Raw genomic sequence first — 16,878 nt, 5'->3', positions numbered from 1 at the left:
ACATGGCCAGTTACAACTCAGAAGCTTCTGGGTAGATAGGACCAGCAAGTCTCCAAAGCTCAGAAAGCAGACCTAGAAAAACTACTGGTGTGACTATTTTTATTTCAGCTGAATAATTGCTGGGGAAAGCAGCATGTTGTTCCCCACTTTTTTGGAGGGGGGGAAGGTTTGGAGAGTCTGCTTTTCAAAAGCAGTGCTGGTCCTCTGGAATGATCACCCAGTAAAAAAAAACAAAAAAGGTTACCGTATATACTCAGTATAAACCGAGTTTTTCAGCACATTTTTTATGCTGAAAAAAGCCCTCCTCTGCTTATACTCGAGTGAGGAAAAAATACCTTTTTTCCTGCAACCTGTTTGGCTTCCAGGGACTGCAGGGAGGCTTGCTAAGGCCAAAATGGGGTGTGGGGGTGCAGCGCCCCCCCCCGTGCCCTGTTTTGGCTCCCAGGGGCTGCAGGGAGGCTTGCTAAGGCCAAAATGGGGCATAGGGGGGTGCCTAACAAGACTCCCTGCAGCCCCCTGGAAGCAAAAATGGGGTACGGGGGAGGGGGGGCTTCAAGGGAGAAAGAAACAAAGAAATCCTCACTGTTTAGGGAGATCCCCAGGTGCACTGAGCTTGAGTTCAGAGCTTATTGTAATTGGCTGCTAGCTATCCTTGCTCAGGCTAAGCTAATCAATAGGGGAACTCTAAGAATGCCAGATGAGAAGGAGAAAGGAAGGGAGAAAGAAAGAGAGATGGTGGGGAGGGAGGGAAGGGTAACTTCCCTTTTACTCACACTTCATCCTCACTGTTTGGGGATCCCTACGAACACTGAGCTTGAGTTGAGAGCTTATTGTAAGTGCCTGTACTAGCTATCCTTGATCAGGGTAAGCTACAAAACGTTTCAAAACGTCTGGCTTTTCTTCCTCCTACCAAAGATCTTCTGGGGTTCTTCACAGAAAGGGAGAAAGGAGAAAGGGAGGGAGAAAGAGAGAGAGAGAGAGAGAGAGAGAGAGGAAAAAAGAAAAAAGAAGGGAGAGAGAGAGAGAATGCAGGTATCTCTTAAGAGAGGCTTGAATTTGCCTGAAATTATATCAAGCCCTACATCACTTAACCTAATGTATCAGATTAAATTGTTATTGAATTATTTTTGGTATATATACTACATTATCTTGTGTAATTTAGTTATAGTGTAAAACTAGTCTATTATGTCTCAAAATAAAAGGGAGATCAAAAAAAATTATTTTGAAATTTACCAATAGCTGCTGCATTTCCCACCCTAGGCTTATACTCGAGTCAATAAGTTTTCCCAGTTTTTTGTGGTAAAATTAGGTGCCTCGGTTTATATTCTGGTCGGCTTATACTCAAGTATATATGGGTAGTTCTTTAATTATCTTTCAGAAGCAGCTGAAAATTGTTCTGGAGGCATTCAGGAAGATGTTAGCATAATCAAGGTTATTATATAAGTTTTGTTTTAAAGTCAACTTTGAATGTTTGGATTGTTTATTCTACTCTTCCCCCCCCCCCCCCCAAAAGTGGTGCCTTGAGCAACCAGTATGTTTTCAAAGTGCAGGTGGCTTTATTACGTTCTGCCTCAGATTCAGCTTCCAATGTTACCATCCTTATGAAGTTACCATAAGAGAAAAACAGAGTTTGTTCATTATTGTAATTTGTATCCTTTGGAACAAGAATGATAGAATTTGTATTGATAACAGCAAAGCCATTTTGATTAAATTTGCTTTGAAAATTAAATCTGCTTCTTTAAATTCACTCAAGAATATAGTGTTGCTCCATGAGGACTATATGAATCAGAAAACTACAATAGTCTTTTGTCTGAAATATTTGCATTGAAAACAAAAGGATACAAATATGCATTATTCATATTAGATCAAACAAATTGCTAACAAGTTGAAATGTTTTATTAAAACTAATACTAAAAATGCATTTTAAAACATTTTAAATTGTTCTAATTTGTTCTGTAACACTAATTATTTTTGCTGGAAGTGATGCATAAGAGACTATCAATATAATGAGGTATGGTAGTTTTTAGAGAAGATAAACGTATGTAGAAACATAAGCAGTATATTACATAAACAAATATTAACAGAATTTCATATTGCAAAAACAAAAATATGGAAACATTGCATGATCACAGTGCTAAAACAATTTGAAGCATAATTAGCACTTATTTAGTACTGGCTTTATTTCAGTAGTCCTTACAGCCCACTCTTGAAAAAATCTTGTCGGCTAGTAATATCAGTGCTAATTAAGGATATTCCAAAGAGGTACATTAGCCAATGATGCTGTGTAAGTCACTTTTGTCATCTCATTTTTTTTTTGGAGTAATTAAAGTTTCAAAGAAATGGTTTTGGATCAAAGACATGGCAAAATGCTAGAAAAGGGTAAAGAACCATGCCCAAAGTGAAAATGAGTCACACTCAAGGAGTCAGAAAGCTCAAAAGTGTTGAAATCATGTGTGATTCAGGCAAACAGCATTCCCTAAATAGCAAACATGGGACATATGAGGCAGCTGAGTTGTCTACAGACGTCCCTTCAGCTGGAATGTCTACAGGAAGGGTCAAAAATTTAGGATGATGATTTTGACCATATGCTTGAAACCACCCCCTTTGATATGTGTGTGGAAGGGGCAAAGCCACCACAACTGCCATTTTGTTTTTTGTTTTTAATACTCCTGAAGAAAGGCAGGGAGAAGCTGGAGTGGGGGAAAGTTGTAGCTGCTCTAAGAAAGAAAGGAAGAAGAGCCAAAGGGGAAACAAAACTGGGTGGAGATTAGGCAAAGGGAAATGTAACTGGTGTGTGGGGAGCATTTATGTTTAGTATTATTAAGAAAGCAATACCTTTTGAACACAACCATATCTGCTTATTCTATTGTTGTTAAGAGCTTCTCCTGTTTTTCTCCACTATTATGAAACCAATCAATTGGCAGTTAATGGCTATGGGAAACATCCTTCTTTTCTCCTATTATGTAAATAAATGAGGGAATATTTATTCTGCTCTATCTTTGCCTTAATAGTTTTGAGACTGGAGACCTAAAAGCAGGATAATATCAAATATAAGACTACAAACATGAGGTTTCTTTCCAATGGCGGAAATTCCAATGGCAGAAGCTAAACTTTGTCCCATTTTTACAAGCTAAGTAATGGAGACGTTTATACCTCTACTGAGGCTGGAGAACAGGCTCCGTCATTCATGTGCAATTGCAGTAAAACAAAATTAATTGGAGTAAAAGTTTGTTTGTTTGTTTTTCTCAGCCATTCCCCAGTGGAGCATAAACTGTCTTAATTATTTATTCCTGATAGTTGCTGGAGTCAAAAAGAAAACCTATGGATTGAAAACATTCACATTAAACTTGTCTCCCAGACTAACAATTTCCTTTTATTTTACTGTTTGTTAGAAGCAACTTCAAATACATCTGTCTTTTTTCTTATTTAAGAGGCCAAAAAGCTGGTAATAGTTTAGCAATAGTCTCTTTTATATGTCAGTTATTAGTAGTCAGTCAGTGTGAAAATCTGTCTGGTAGAACTGTGCTAAATGGAACCTGGAATGACATCTGCTGTGGAAAAAAGCTGGTTTATGTAAGGAAAATGCTGAATAAAATGTTCACTGATCTAAATGGAACAATGTACAGCAATCTTCTACAAATCTATTCAAATCTATTCTATTAATTCTTGACTTATTGAAATCAAGAAAATTTACTTTTAGGTGAATTTGTATAGATTGTGCATTGACTCTATTTTTGAGATGTTTTTGAACTTCTATTTAAGTTGCAAATTGGACAATATACTTTTTTTAAAAAACCAAAGTCCAAGTAGTGCATTTTTATTAATTTATTTGATTTTTTTTCTATCCCCCCCTTTATTATTGTTTATGAATAACTCAAGACAGTGAACATATCTAATGCTTCCTCATACTATTTTCCCTCCAATGGCCCTGTGAGATGAGTTGGGCAGAGAGAGAGTGACTGGCCCAAAGTCATCCAGCTGCTTTTTCATGCCCTAGCTAAGACTAGAACTCATGGTCTCCTAGTTCCTAGGCCAGCATCTTAAGCACTAGACAAAACTGGCTCTCACTTAGTGTACCCCCAATTAAAAATCATGAAAACATAGTTCTTTAAAAACAAATCAGAAACCATTACAACAAACAACATGAAAGATAATATTACCATTAGGCAGACCTGTGCAAATTCTACTCCAAATATCCAGGGCTTGAATAAAGAAGGATATTTTGATCTTTAATAAAGAAGCTCTGCACTTTGTGACTATTTTCTTCTTTGGAGAAGATAAATTGAGACTTGATGGTGAGCATATGTAATATTAATAAACATCTAAGCAGGGGTACCCATCAGAATAGGAATAGAATAGCTGGAATGGGAGACCTTAATTGCTTTTTTAAATTGAAAAGATTTAACCAAATGAAGTTTGATTTTTTTTAAAAAAATCTTCAAATCCTCTGGGAATGTTTTAGAGCCCTGGGGATTGGAAAGAGGAAAACAGAATTATATTTCAAGATTGTGAATCAGATAAACTCAGAGCATTAAAGACTAGGTAGCTATTTGTCAGCACCCTTCAAGGAATTAGAACAAATTACAAATCAATTTGTAAACACCTAGAGAGAAGCATATCCATTCTTTAATAACGTAGCTAATGTAGTAGACTGAAAGACTGTGTAATGTGTCTTGATTTCATGAGACATTTGATGGAGGCTGGAAGATTAGACTGGAAGACAGAATCAATGATGGAGGGGGGGGGGTTTGCCCAAATTGTTAAAAAGTCAAATCCCGCTTTTTACTCATCAATGATTCACTATAAGGTTGGCAACAGGATATTTCTAGGTATTATGCCAACAGCACTTATTTGCTTGAAATGTCCATTTATACATTGGCAGATAATGCAAGTTTAAGTTAGTCAGTTGCATTTCCATCATATTGACTTCTTCAGTAACAACCTCTGCTGATACTTTGCATGTTGACTTCGCACCAGCCTAATATCTAGACATAGTATTAAGAGATTTCTAAGAAAAGGAAAGACAGATTACATATCTATAATCATGATCTTCCAATGACACTCTGTGCACTTGAACAACTGATGTAAATTGGAGGTAGGGTCTGGTGAAGATACTGTATACTCTCCATGCCCCTTCTCCATGGGCTGGGATCTTTGTCATAGTCACAGTTGTTAGCGTGTCTTTTCCTGTGGGTCTTAACCTGCAGGTCCGTTCAAAAGGAAATGCAAGACAAGCAAAGATGAGCCCTTTCTCCATGCTCTTACCTACTTGTGGTCAGGCTTCAGCAACTAAAAAAAAAAGGGAAAAAAATAATAATTTGGGTTTGGGGCAAGTCAGCAATGGACCTTTGCTGAAGTGTGAGACTTGGCTGATGTCCACCAATGCCATTCATTGATACTACCCTGTTTCCCTGAAAATAAGACATCCCCTGATAATAAACGCAATTGGGCTTTTGAGCACATGTGCTAAAATAAGCCACCCCCTGAAAAAAAGCCCTCCCCAAAAATATTCCCCATTGCGAACTGGTAATAAAGGTAAGTAGAACCCACCCCTGAACTGATTAACTTAAACTTGCATTATCTGTCGATGTATAAATGGACATTTCAAGCAAATGTGCTGTTGGCATAATACCTAGAAATATCCTCTTGCCAACCTTATAGTGAATCATTGATGAGTAAATACCCCCCCCCCATCATTGATTCCATCTTCCAGTCTAATTGTCCAGCCTCCATCAAATGTGTCATGAAATCAGACACATTACACAGTCTTTCAGTCTACTACATTAGCTATATTATTAAAGAATGGCTATGCTTCTCTCTAGGTATTTTTCCCGAAAATAAGACATTCTCTGATAATAAGCCCATTCGAGCTTTTGAGCGCATGTGCTAAAATAAGCCACCCCCCGAAAATAAGCCGTCCCTGAAAATATTTAAATGCATGTGCAGCCGGTCCCCGCCATTTCCTCTGGTTAGGGTTAGGGAGACAGAGCTGAAAATCAGTAAGACAGCAAGAGGAGCCCCGTCTTGCTCCACACTCCCCAAAATAATAAGATCTTCCCTAAAATAAGGCCAAGCGCTTATTTTGGGGTTCAAAAAAATATAAGACAGGGTCTTATTTTGGGGGAAACACGGTAATAAGTGAATAATCCACTACAACTTTTTTGGCCATTGCCTGAACTTTTTTAGACTCAGTGTAGCAAGACAGCAGACTTAATAGCTGGATAAAGAGGAGCTTGTGTTCTGCTCCAGTGGTTTCCTCATATCCTACTTTTTCATCACAATCACTGCCATCTCTGGGGAAGCTCACAGAAATATATAATGTCTCTATGAACAGCATGGATTATGCAGCCCCACTCCCCTCCAAAGGGCACTGCAATGTACAAATCCTTCCATTTACTTGCATGTGCAATGCACCATCATGGAGGTTTTATTAGTCAAGCCTATTAGAACACCTAACTTTCCACTCCCATTTTTGGATTTCCCAATGATCACTTAGAATGTTTAGAATGGTTGAAACAGCTAAGATCATTCAAAGATGCATTAATTACAGTTTTCTTCATTTTGATTGTATATATACAGTGTTCAAATATTGCTATAAATGTCTGTTTTTCTATTGAACCTTATGTTATTTCCCAGGCAAGAATGAATTCTATAATCTTACAGAATTGTAGAAACTGCTACTATCTATTTTATTCAATATAAGTATAATCAATCAGATGGATTTTTAATTTATTTTCCCCACCGTAATACTCTCTAGTTAAAGAAAAATTGTGTGGTTAAATTAGGAGGCTATAACAGCAATACAGCATCAAATAATCATTTGTCTTAAAACATAGCATGCTTATAAAAATAAATTTCCTATAAATAAAAAAGACCACATGGGAGAAAGTGCTAAATGGTGGTCACATCCTATTGAGAAATTTTCAAGATAGTTATTCCCTCCTTCCCAGAACTCTAAACTCTCCAGAGATCATTATCTTGTGGTCTCTTCATGAGAAGCAGTTGTCCGGAGCATTTGTGGGCAATCTCAAATCCTCTTCTTGTCAGAGTGGGGTTATCAGAGAACCAGTCTACTTGCTATCTCTTTATCCTGCCGTGGTCATATGCTATGCTTTTGGCAGACCAGTCTACCATTTCTTCCTCCAAAAGTGCTAAATGATGGGTATATTCTGTTGAGAAATGTTCTTGACTCATGATGATAGAGTAAATGTCCATTGGCAATTCTAAGAGAATTGTTCCATCTCTAAATCACCATAAATTGCTACTAAAAGGTCATTTCGACACATAGACAATGCAAGGAAACATCTTGTTTCAGAAATAGAAAATGTTTGGATATTGTTGATCTAAACAGATTAATTCAGAACATTATTTCTGAAACACTTTCCAAAATACTTAGAGATGACAATCCACCTTGTATATTACATTGTATATTTTTTGACAGCTTCAATGATGTGAGATAAACTAGGTCAGGTAGGCTGAAAATGATATCAGGTTCAGTACTGTGTTATTTTAAAAATAACAGGTTAAATTTGTTGCAGCATTTGAAAATTTCCAGATGTTGTTGAACCAAAAAGTCACCACCACCAATGTTGAACTATACCTTGATATAAAAACATTCTTTTTTTTTTATCAAGTATCACATATGATCATTCCAGATAAGTGAATATTACTGGATGGAATAGAAGAGGATGTGGTTGAATATCAATGTCTAAACATAATTCCTACAAGTGAGGATTTCAAAGTTCTAAGCAAAGTGGCTTTCATCTAACAATCTGACTACTGGAAAGTATTAAATGATTAAAGACTGATTAAAGACTGCAGTTGAGCATGATAAATTTTAAAACACAAAGATTGTGGTTTGGCAACTTAATTTGGAAAAATTAACTGGGGGAATTCTGTAATGCTACCCAATGTCTCTGAAATTGGCCCACAGTTACATGTATGTTCATAGAGAGAAAATTTTAATTACTTTGCTAAAAATATATGTTGTTAAATACTTCCTCTTAATTTCTTTATAGCCAATGCATAATATTATTTTACATTATCAGAGATACCAACAAGGGTCCATCTATTCCTATGGATATGTGAGAAGTCACAGGAAACCTTGGATTTGTCCAACCTAGGATTGAATGATTTTCTACTGTCCTTCCTCCATGCTTTCAATGGCACTATAGTATTTAAAAATTTAAGAAAGTGAAGTTTCTACCTTTAAAGACACATAGATATAGTAAAGGTGACAACTATAACCTTCCCTTTCCATTCAGGGTTGTTGCTTTTGTTCCTACCACATATATAGTAAGTATAGTTTATTGAATAGCCCGAAGGCCTTTTCAAACAAAACAGAAAAGAAAAAGGGAAAAAAATAAAACAGTTACAAAAATAGCAATCTAAAAATATATGATAGATGACATTAAAATTTTACAATATCAAATTTCAATAGCTAAGTTGCCAAGACTAGATAACCCAAATAGGATAGCTCCTCTCTAACTGAGCTCATCTTCCTTACAATCGATAAAATGTTTTTTGATATAACTGGCTCGTATTGCCGTCATTCTTTTAAGGTATCGAGTGATCGCTCTTACCAGGGGAGGAGAGTCAGCCCTCAACAGAAATGCTAATTTTTGGCTTATATTCCAGTGGGGAAATTTATTTATAATTGGGGACAGATATTGTTTTCTTACTTCTTGATAGAGACTACATTCGAATATTATATGCGCCGTGTCCTCCACGACGTTTACCCCACATATGCATATTCTTTTGTCATACGGGATTTTCCGATAGCGGCCGAATCTAACGTTGGTATCTAGAAGTTCGAATCTAAACTTAACAAATAACTGTCTCTCCACTGATGGCATTTCTAAATGTAAATACTTTTCCAGAGTGAAAGTTGTTTTAACTGCTGTCAGCAGTTTAAGGGAATGATTAGTTGAAAGGGTTGCCATGTCCATTTGCCCATGTATATCTTTAATCCGTTGTTTAACTTGGTTCAGTGTGTCACACAACGGGAACCCTACGCCATATCGGTTCAATATTTCTGACAGCCGGGTTAGCCAGGAATACCTTTGAGGATTTGAAATCTGCTGTTCCTCTAGACATATTTTAGGGAGTCTGCTGGCATCCATCTGGGTCATTTTTAGCCAGTAGGCTACCGCCCTAGTGATTGTATAGTTGTACAGTGAGAAATGTCCCAATTCAGCTCTGATGGCTGCAGCTGAAGTGGAATTGTTTACACCAAGCATCCTCCTTAACAAATTATTTTGAGTTCTCTCTAATATGGGGGTCTCTGTAAGACCCCAAATTTCAGCACCATAGAGCATGATCGGAACAAGTTTAGCCTGAAAGACTTTATGAAAAGGTAAAATGGAGGTTGGTTGGATTCGTTTACTTAATTTGGATACAAGGCTTGCTCCTGCTCTGACCTTTTGAGAAAGGTATTGATGGTGTGGAGTCCAACCTCCTGCACTGGAAAAAACAATTCCGAGATAAGTATATTGGGTAACTTGCTCAATTTTTGTGTCATTAATCTGCCAATTGTGCTTTTTATTCTTATTGCCAAAGACTAAAACTTTTGATTTAGCTACATTTATAGTCAAGTGGTTTGCAGTACAGTAATGTGTGAGCTTGTCAAGAAGTCTCCTCATTCCTATTTGGGTTCTAGAAAACAACACTAAGTCATCGGCATACATTAATACGTTAATAAATCTAGAGCCTATTTGGGGGCTGTGCGTCAGAAGATCATCCAGCTGCGCTGGGATATCATTTATATAAAGGTTAAAAAGAGTAGGGCCCAGCAGGCAGCCCTGCCTCACTCCTCTAGTTGTCGGTATGCTGTTTGTTGAGGCCCCATTTGCTGCATATCTGACTCTAATTGCCGTATTAGTATAGAGAATCCTGATCAACAAAATAAGTCGGGGGTCATAACTTGTAGTTTCCTCCACAAGTGGTTCCTATCTATAGAATCAAAAGCAGCAGTAAGGTCAATAAAGGCGGTATACAGCTTTTTCCCCTGGGTCTTGTATTTATTAATTAAGTGGGAAAGGACAAAACAATTGTCTATGGTAGACCTACCTGATCTAAAACCTGCCTGCTCATTTGCCAGAATTTCCTTATCTAAGCACCAGTCCTCTATTTTATTTAGGAGATGTTTCGTATACATTTTTGAAATTATATTAAGAAGACTGATGGGTCGGTAGTTGGATGGGGCAGCTCTGTCACCTTTCTTAAAAATTGGAAAAACTATAGCTAACCTCCACCCTTCAGGGATTATCCCTACTTTATCGATATAAGTAAACAGTGCTACCAGCACCGGTACCCAAAAGTCAATGTTGGACCTAAAGAGTTCAGGAGGCAACAAGTCCTCTCCAGGGGCCTTCCCGGCCTTTTAAGGATTGAATTATATGCTTAACTTCGGTAGGGGTAACTGGTGTCCATTCCGGACATTTCCTTAATTCTTGCTGGAGGATATCCAATTGCAAGACATTTGTTGTATTGTTACCATCAAATAAAGCAAGATAGTGCTTCTCCCATTTTACTGCTGATATATCAGTGTCCATAAATGGGGAACGTTGTTTTAATATACCGGCTATCTTATGCCAAAAGATCGTAGGGAATTGGGATTTCGCTGCCATTTCTACCTCTTTCCACATCCTGGTGTTATAGCTACTTTTCTTGTTTTTCAGTAGGGATTTGTATGCTCTCCTGAGTTGAACCATATTTGAATAATCACCATCCTGTCTGGATCGGTTAACTTTTTTAACTGCGGCTCTTAGATTTGACCTCAAGTTATGGCAATCATCATCAAACCACTTTCTAGAGATCCCATCTACTTTTCTATCGTTCTGGATCATTAAGTTCTTAAGAGTAGAAGTTAGCTCTGTATAAGCTGGCATTGGGGTGTTGTCTCCGGGCTTAGATTGGGAGATTTCCCTTGCTAGGTGTCTGGCTTCGTCTGAGCCCAAATAAGTGGTGACAGATTTGACATCAAGTCTGTGCCAATATAACCTTTTATAGTTATAAACCCGGGCGTTTGCTAAGGTGTCAATTTCCTCTCTTGAATGAGGCCTAACTTCTGAAGAGAGTGAAACCAGAGCCGTGATGGGAAAGTGGTCACTTTCCTCTCTAAATATAGCTCTTACTTCTGAAAAATGGTGTACTAAACTAGAGGAAGTGCAGATATAATCGATAGAGGTTGAGGTTTTGTTGGACGAGAAAGTATAGGGATATATATACCCATCACTCGAGCCACTGAGTACTTGCATATCATTCATAAACAGCAGGGAAATTAATCTCTGGGCATATTTATTGGTCCTCTTGTCCATTGAGGACCAAGTGAACTCATTATAAAAGTAACCAGTTGGTACCAGGCCTCGGTTAGCATAGCTCTTCATTGAGGGACCTAGTCTTGCATTAGTATCTCCAGCTAATATAATTTTTGCTTGGGGAAAGCGTCCCTTTAAGGTAGCTAATACTGAATCTAATTCATCCCACAAATCCCTTCCTAGAAGGTGGAATGAAAATGGAGCGATATATACATTAATTAAGATTAAGTCCATCCCCCTGAACGTACATCTAATAGGCAGAATATATTGGAATTGAGGATCTAAAGAAATTTCTTCACCCTTCCATCCCGTATCCCTTTTGACCAACGTGGTTAAGCCCACAATTGCCCTCCCTCTTAAATTGACTTTGCCTGCCGGTTTATGCCATGAGGCAAAACCCGGTAAGCTGATCTGTGGATCATTAGTAGTCAGCCAGGTTTCTTGAAGGAGGATGAGATGATGTGTTGAAATCAATTTTATAAAATCCATCCGGTTTGCAATGCCTTTCCAGCCCGCTATATTCCAGGACAGGAGGGAAAGGCTAGGGATATAAGATACCCTAGTTGTTGGCCATTTGTTGTCTAGTCAGTCACCCCGAGGCACTACTCCTTGTGTCTCTTCCTCCACCCTTCTGGTGGAGGGGTCCGGAATTACTACCACCGCCTTCTCTGGAATGCCAAAGGAGTCAAAAGTGGCCTCTGTTTGTTGCTGAAGTGCCTCCTCCGTTCTTAAGGAAGATGAGACAGGTGAGGGCAGTTGCACTGTTGGGGGAGGGTGAACTTCTGCCGCTACGTTCATAGTCTTTGTTTCTTTGAAAAGACTTTTGCCTTCCCTTCTATCCCGCTGGACGGACTTAACAACTTTAGGCCTTGTCTGCACATGCTTTCCCCGTTCTTCCGACTTGGATAGCCTTCTCGTTGAACTACAGGCTTCTGCTAGCGAAGATCTTAATAAATCAAATTCAATTAACATCGACCTTTGCTCCTTTGGAGACAAGGAGACAAATTCGCTGATTATAACATCCTCTGGTTTGTCAGTGCTTGCCTTCATATGTGGGACCTCCCTGATCTGGCCTGCCTCCATAGTTTCTCCGGATTCTGGAGGAAAGACCCTGGAGGTAGCAGAGTGGTTCCTAGGTACCATTTTTGATGTTTGGTTAAGTCCTTGTAAAAGTGGTTTAATAGGCCCACTCGAGAAGACTCTTGTAGGAATGACTTCAAATCTGAGCAGGGATCCTTTTCTTTTCATTACAGCGTTCGGTATAGTATTGCTGTCAAAATGCAGTATTAGTCGAACACAATTGCTATGCTGGGGAAGTTTTTCATATCTGAGTAGATCTATTAATAAAGGATCAGATTTCAATAGCTGTGCAAGTGAGAGGGTTATCCTTTCCTTTGAAGTCCATCATCCTCTATTGCATGGGATTTTCCTTATCCTTAAAGCGATTTGTTTCTTTAACAACCTTCTTCCTTGATGAGGGTTAGCATCAGTACTTGCAATGCTTTGTTGTTTGGGTTGAGGTCTTACACCCTCCCACTCTCTCCGCGCGTCAGGACGGTGTGCAATCTCACCCTCCTTAGCTGTGGAGTGAGGGCCATTTAAGAATTGGAAGATCCTCTCGATGTCTCTTTTGATCGATGTCAGTAAGTCATATATTGAATCTACTGTGTGCGCAGTTAACATACTCTGAGTACAGACCATCTCTCTGAGGTCTGAATATGTCGGAACTTCTTTTAAGCAGCTAGAAGTAGGAGAGGGGATAGAGCTTGAAAAATCACCCATTCTAGCAGGCGAGTTTGAATCTGAAATCCGGGAAGAAAACTCCCCTTCTGTATCTCCCTCTCCCAATGATACAGTCGACAGAGACAAAGTTCGAAGTTCAGATTGGGGTTCTGGATTACACCACTCCATAAAGTCATCCAATTTAAGCTGTTTAAGAGGCTTGGAGTAATTAAGTTCTGTCATAGATTTTTGGGAGAGAGAGCAAGCTCTCTGCCTCTTACTTTTCTTTCCCATTCTGGTAGATAGTTGATCCAATATCTCCCAGTGAAATTAAATATCGCAATAATTTATCCTCCCTCGGCAATCGTAGTTAAGGTAGGCCTTAATGATGGTCTCAGCCGAGGCACCACAGAGGTAAAAACCAATCTCCTTTCCAAACAACGGCTTGTCTTTTACTCCTACTTCTTTGCTATCATCTATTTTCAGAAATGTTTAAATTGTTTAAATTATTTCACTGGGAAATATGTGGGGGTAGGAGACTAAAAAGCTGATAAGGTTTCATTAAAGGCAGGCCTACCGGGAGCGTCTGCAGCCAGTTCCTTACTGTACTCGTTCCAAAAACAAACAGCTCAAAATCCCCTCCGAAGTTAGGGGCCTCCAGTGAGGTTTGTCAACAAGTCTGGTAATCCGAATTTCAGGCCTTGCAAGGAGGAGTCACAGGAGTAGCCTAGGCCAGGAATGCAGGTTGTAGTGTTGTTAAAATATGTCTAAAACAAACAGTAGCCACACTATATGTGCTTTGTAAGAGTCCAGTATAGATTAAAAATAGATTAAAAGTGAGTTAAAAATATAAAAATACTTTAAAACGTTAAAAAGAAAAACCTAATTTGCTTTTGGGAGAGCTCCTTACAGCCGTTCTCCCGGTTGTAGTCGGAAGCAGTATCTACCACATATATATATATACCATATATATAGCTATCCTACTGATATCCTGTATCAGCACCCTTCCTGCATTTTTTTCTTGGCTTTTGCAAAGATTCCATTTTTTTAACTTAATTTTCCCCTGCATAACTGGAAAAAGACCATAATAAAATTGTCAGTGCTTTTTTGATGGGAGGTGGTATTCATCCAATTTGTTTCAGGGGTTGTTTGTTTGTTAATGTTTGTTTTTTGTGCAGAGTGTTAAAACTTTAAGATGCACAATCCCAAAAAATAAAAGAAAGCCTGAAACAATCATGTTCTTGAATGTGGATGGATATTCCTATATTCCATTAACCTAAAGCAAATGGCACACTGTACTATCTTTGTTCACACTTGCAGTTAATCAGGATCTGATGTAGTACATGTTTGGATGGGAGACAATACAAGGATTGTAAGCTAAACTGGAAAGCTGAAAAGTATCCTGTAAAAAAAGCAATGACAGATCATTTACAATACATAACACAGCCAAGAAACCTGCATAGTTACTTGATGATGTGCTTGTCTCAGCATACTTATAGAAAACTGAAATAGGAATTTTAATAGTCTAATGTAAATCCATTCTCATGCTGTGCTCCTGAAAACAAATCATCTTCAAGGTGCTGGTTATAACCTATAAAGCCCTACATGACATAGGGGCTGTTTACTTTACTTTACTTTACTTTACTCATCTTCCACAGCATCAGCTTGACCAATTCAATACAACAAAAATGATGAATTCCAGGTTCTTTCAACCAAGTAGTTCCACCTTTCAGGAACCCAGAAGCATTTCTTCTCTGTCAATGCACCCACTCTATGGAAAGAGGGTCCTTTAAGAGCTGGGTAGCTCCCACACTGATGGCATTCTGGAGTACCTCAAAGACTGTTCTCTCAGGCATTGGGCTAGAAGGATTTGAGCACTTGTGAGCAAATATGTTTGTTTTGTTGACAAATGCTTTTTGTATACTGGTAGTGCTCAACCTGCAACCATAATGGGACCTGCCCATTACAGTTGCATGCAGTGGTGGCAGTTAAGAAAGGTCACTTGCTCTCTCCGATGCAGTTGTAAAACAGAACATGGGATACCTCAAGGGTAGGAGAGACCCTGGGAGACCTAGTACAGGCCCAGGCCTGCCTGCCATAGGCTTTCCAAGTTCTCCATTTCCCCCTGAGACACCGTGTGTTCTGATTCCCACTCTTTGGGATCTCCACAGCTTTCTCCCTCCCCCACTAGGTCCCGCAGGCCTTTCCTTCCCAGTAGGTCTCTAGAGGTCTGTTTCTTCCCACTGAATCCCTATAGGCCTTTCCCTCACAACACCGAATCCCTACAAGGCTTACACCTCCTCCCCACCCTCATCACTGATCATGCACTTAACTTTTGAAGATCTCTGAAGCTCTGGACCACATTGAGGAAGGAGGGCAGGCCACTCTTTCCCTCAGCATACCTGGGCTGCCATGGCAGAAACACTGAGGGATGGAGTAGCCTACCCTCCTTCCTCAACGTGAGGTCCGGATCTTGGAGATCTTCAAAAGGTAACTATGTGATGAGTGACAGGGGAGGGGAGGAAGCCCAAACCCTGCTGGGACTCAGTGTGTGGTGGAAAGCAAGTCCAAGCTTTTCAGGGACCCAACGAGGAAGGATGGTTGAAGGAGATAGGTGGAGGGACCCCTGCAGCATCTCTGCAGTTGGTCATAAGGGAAGATTATAACAGTTCTGCAATGGCTGTAACTTTGAAATGTGGTCATAAGTACTTAGGGGAGGCGTCTGTTGTAAATTCAGCTGATCGTAACTTGAGGTCTACCTATATTTGTGGTTTATTTTTATGCTGTGAGCCATCCAGAATCACTTGGAGTTGGGTAACATTCATATTGAATAAATAAATAAATAAATCTTTCCTTTTATGAAATTAGAAATAATGTTACATTTCAAAATAAGCTACAGCCAAGCTTTATTTATTAAAATACAGTTTTACTTCAAAAAAAGCTACAGCCTAGCTTAATTCCCATTTATTTAGATTGATCTGTTCTAAGTGTGGTCTTATCTAAATCAATCCATAGCGTTTTAGCTGGACATTAATGGTAACACAAGCACAATGTAGAAAAGTATTGATGGTGTGCAACATGCAAGCTGCTAATGATTTTTAATACAAAATGTGGTATTTGTCCATTAAAATTGACCAGATACACATTTAAGATAAAGACAAGGATTTATTTTATTTCAGCTCCCTCTATAAGTACATAGTTGCTTGTAAAATAAAAATCAAAAGGCAAAATCAAATGGCAAAAGTAATTGGATGTTATTAAGCTATTTTGTTTATTTTTATATTCAATGTGTACTTCATTAATTTAATACTATATTAATGTGCAATATTCTTTTTACAGTGCAAGTCACCTGGCTCTTGTCTTATTTGATTAAATAACATCTCTATCCTTCTTAGAACCATGCCCTCGCCAGTTTCTTTAATCTATAGTATGAAATCTTTGCATAGGAATACAATAAAATCCCAGAGATATGTATCTCATTCATATCTTGGAGGTAAATAAAAACATCCACATTCTTGGTCCTCAGCCATCAGCTCCAGGTCTCTGCTTTCTAGACTGATTTTTTCATTTCTAATTTTTTTCTTTTCTTTAGCACTTCAGATGCAGAAGTTTTCATCATTTTCTTTGTAGGTGATTTTTGCTGGAAGAGGTCATACATTTTTGTGGATAAACTATCTGCTTTTGTAATATTAAATGAATGAAGACCCATGACTAAGCAAATAGATTGATGGCAATAAAAATAACACTGTATAGCCTAAGGGTCAGCAACCTGCAGCTCTGGAGCCACATGTGGCTCTTTCATCCCTCTGCTGTGGCTTCCTGCCCACAGTCAGCTCTA

At 38.7% G+C, this 16,878-nt stretch overlaps 1 protein-coding gene across 2 annotated transcripts in view; it reads left to right on the top strand.

Annotated features, from left to right (window-relative positions):
- Nucleotides 1–16,878, top strand: part of GABBR2 (gamma-aminobutyric acid type B receptor subunit 2) — a 376,357-nt gene that overhangs the window by 340,390 nt on the left and 19,089 nt on the right. The gene's annotated exons all lie outside the window — the stretch shown is intronic.

The sequence above is a fragment of the Pantherophis guttatus genome, chromosome 3 (assembly GCF_059756535.1).
Source record: "Pantherophis guttatus breed Tessera chromosome 3, ASM5975653v1, whole genome shotgun sequence".
NCBI classification, from domain to species: domain Eukaryota; kingdom Metazoa; phylum Chordata; class Lepidosauria; order Squamata; family Colubridae; genus Pantherophis; species Pantherophis guttatus.
The sequence above is the reverse complement of the archived record's forward strand: the minus strand, read 5'-3'. Positions and strand labels throughout refer to the sequence as shown.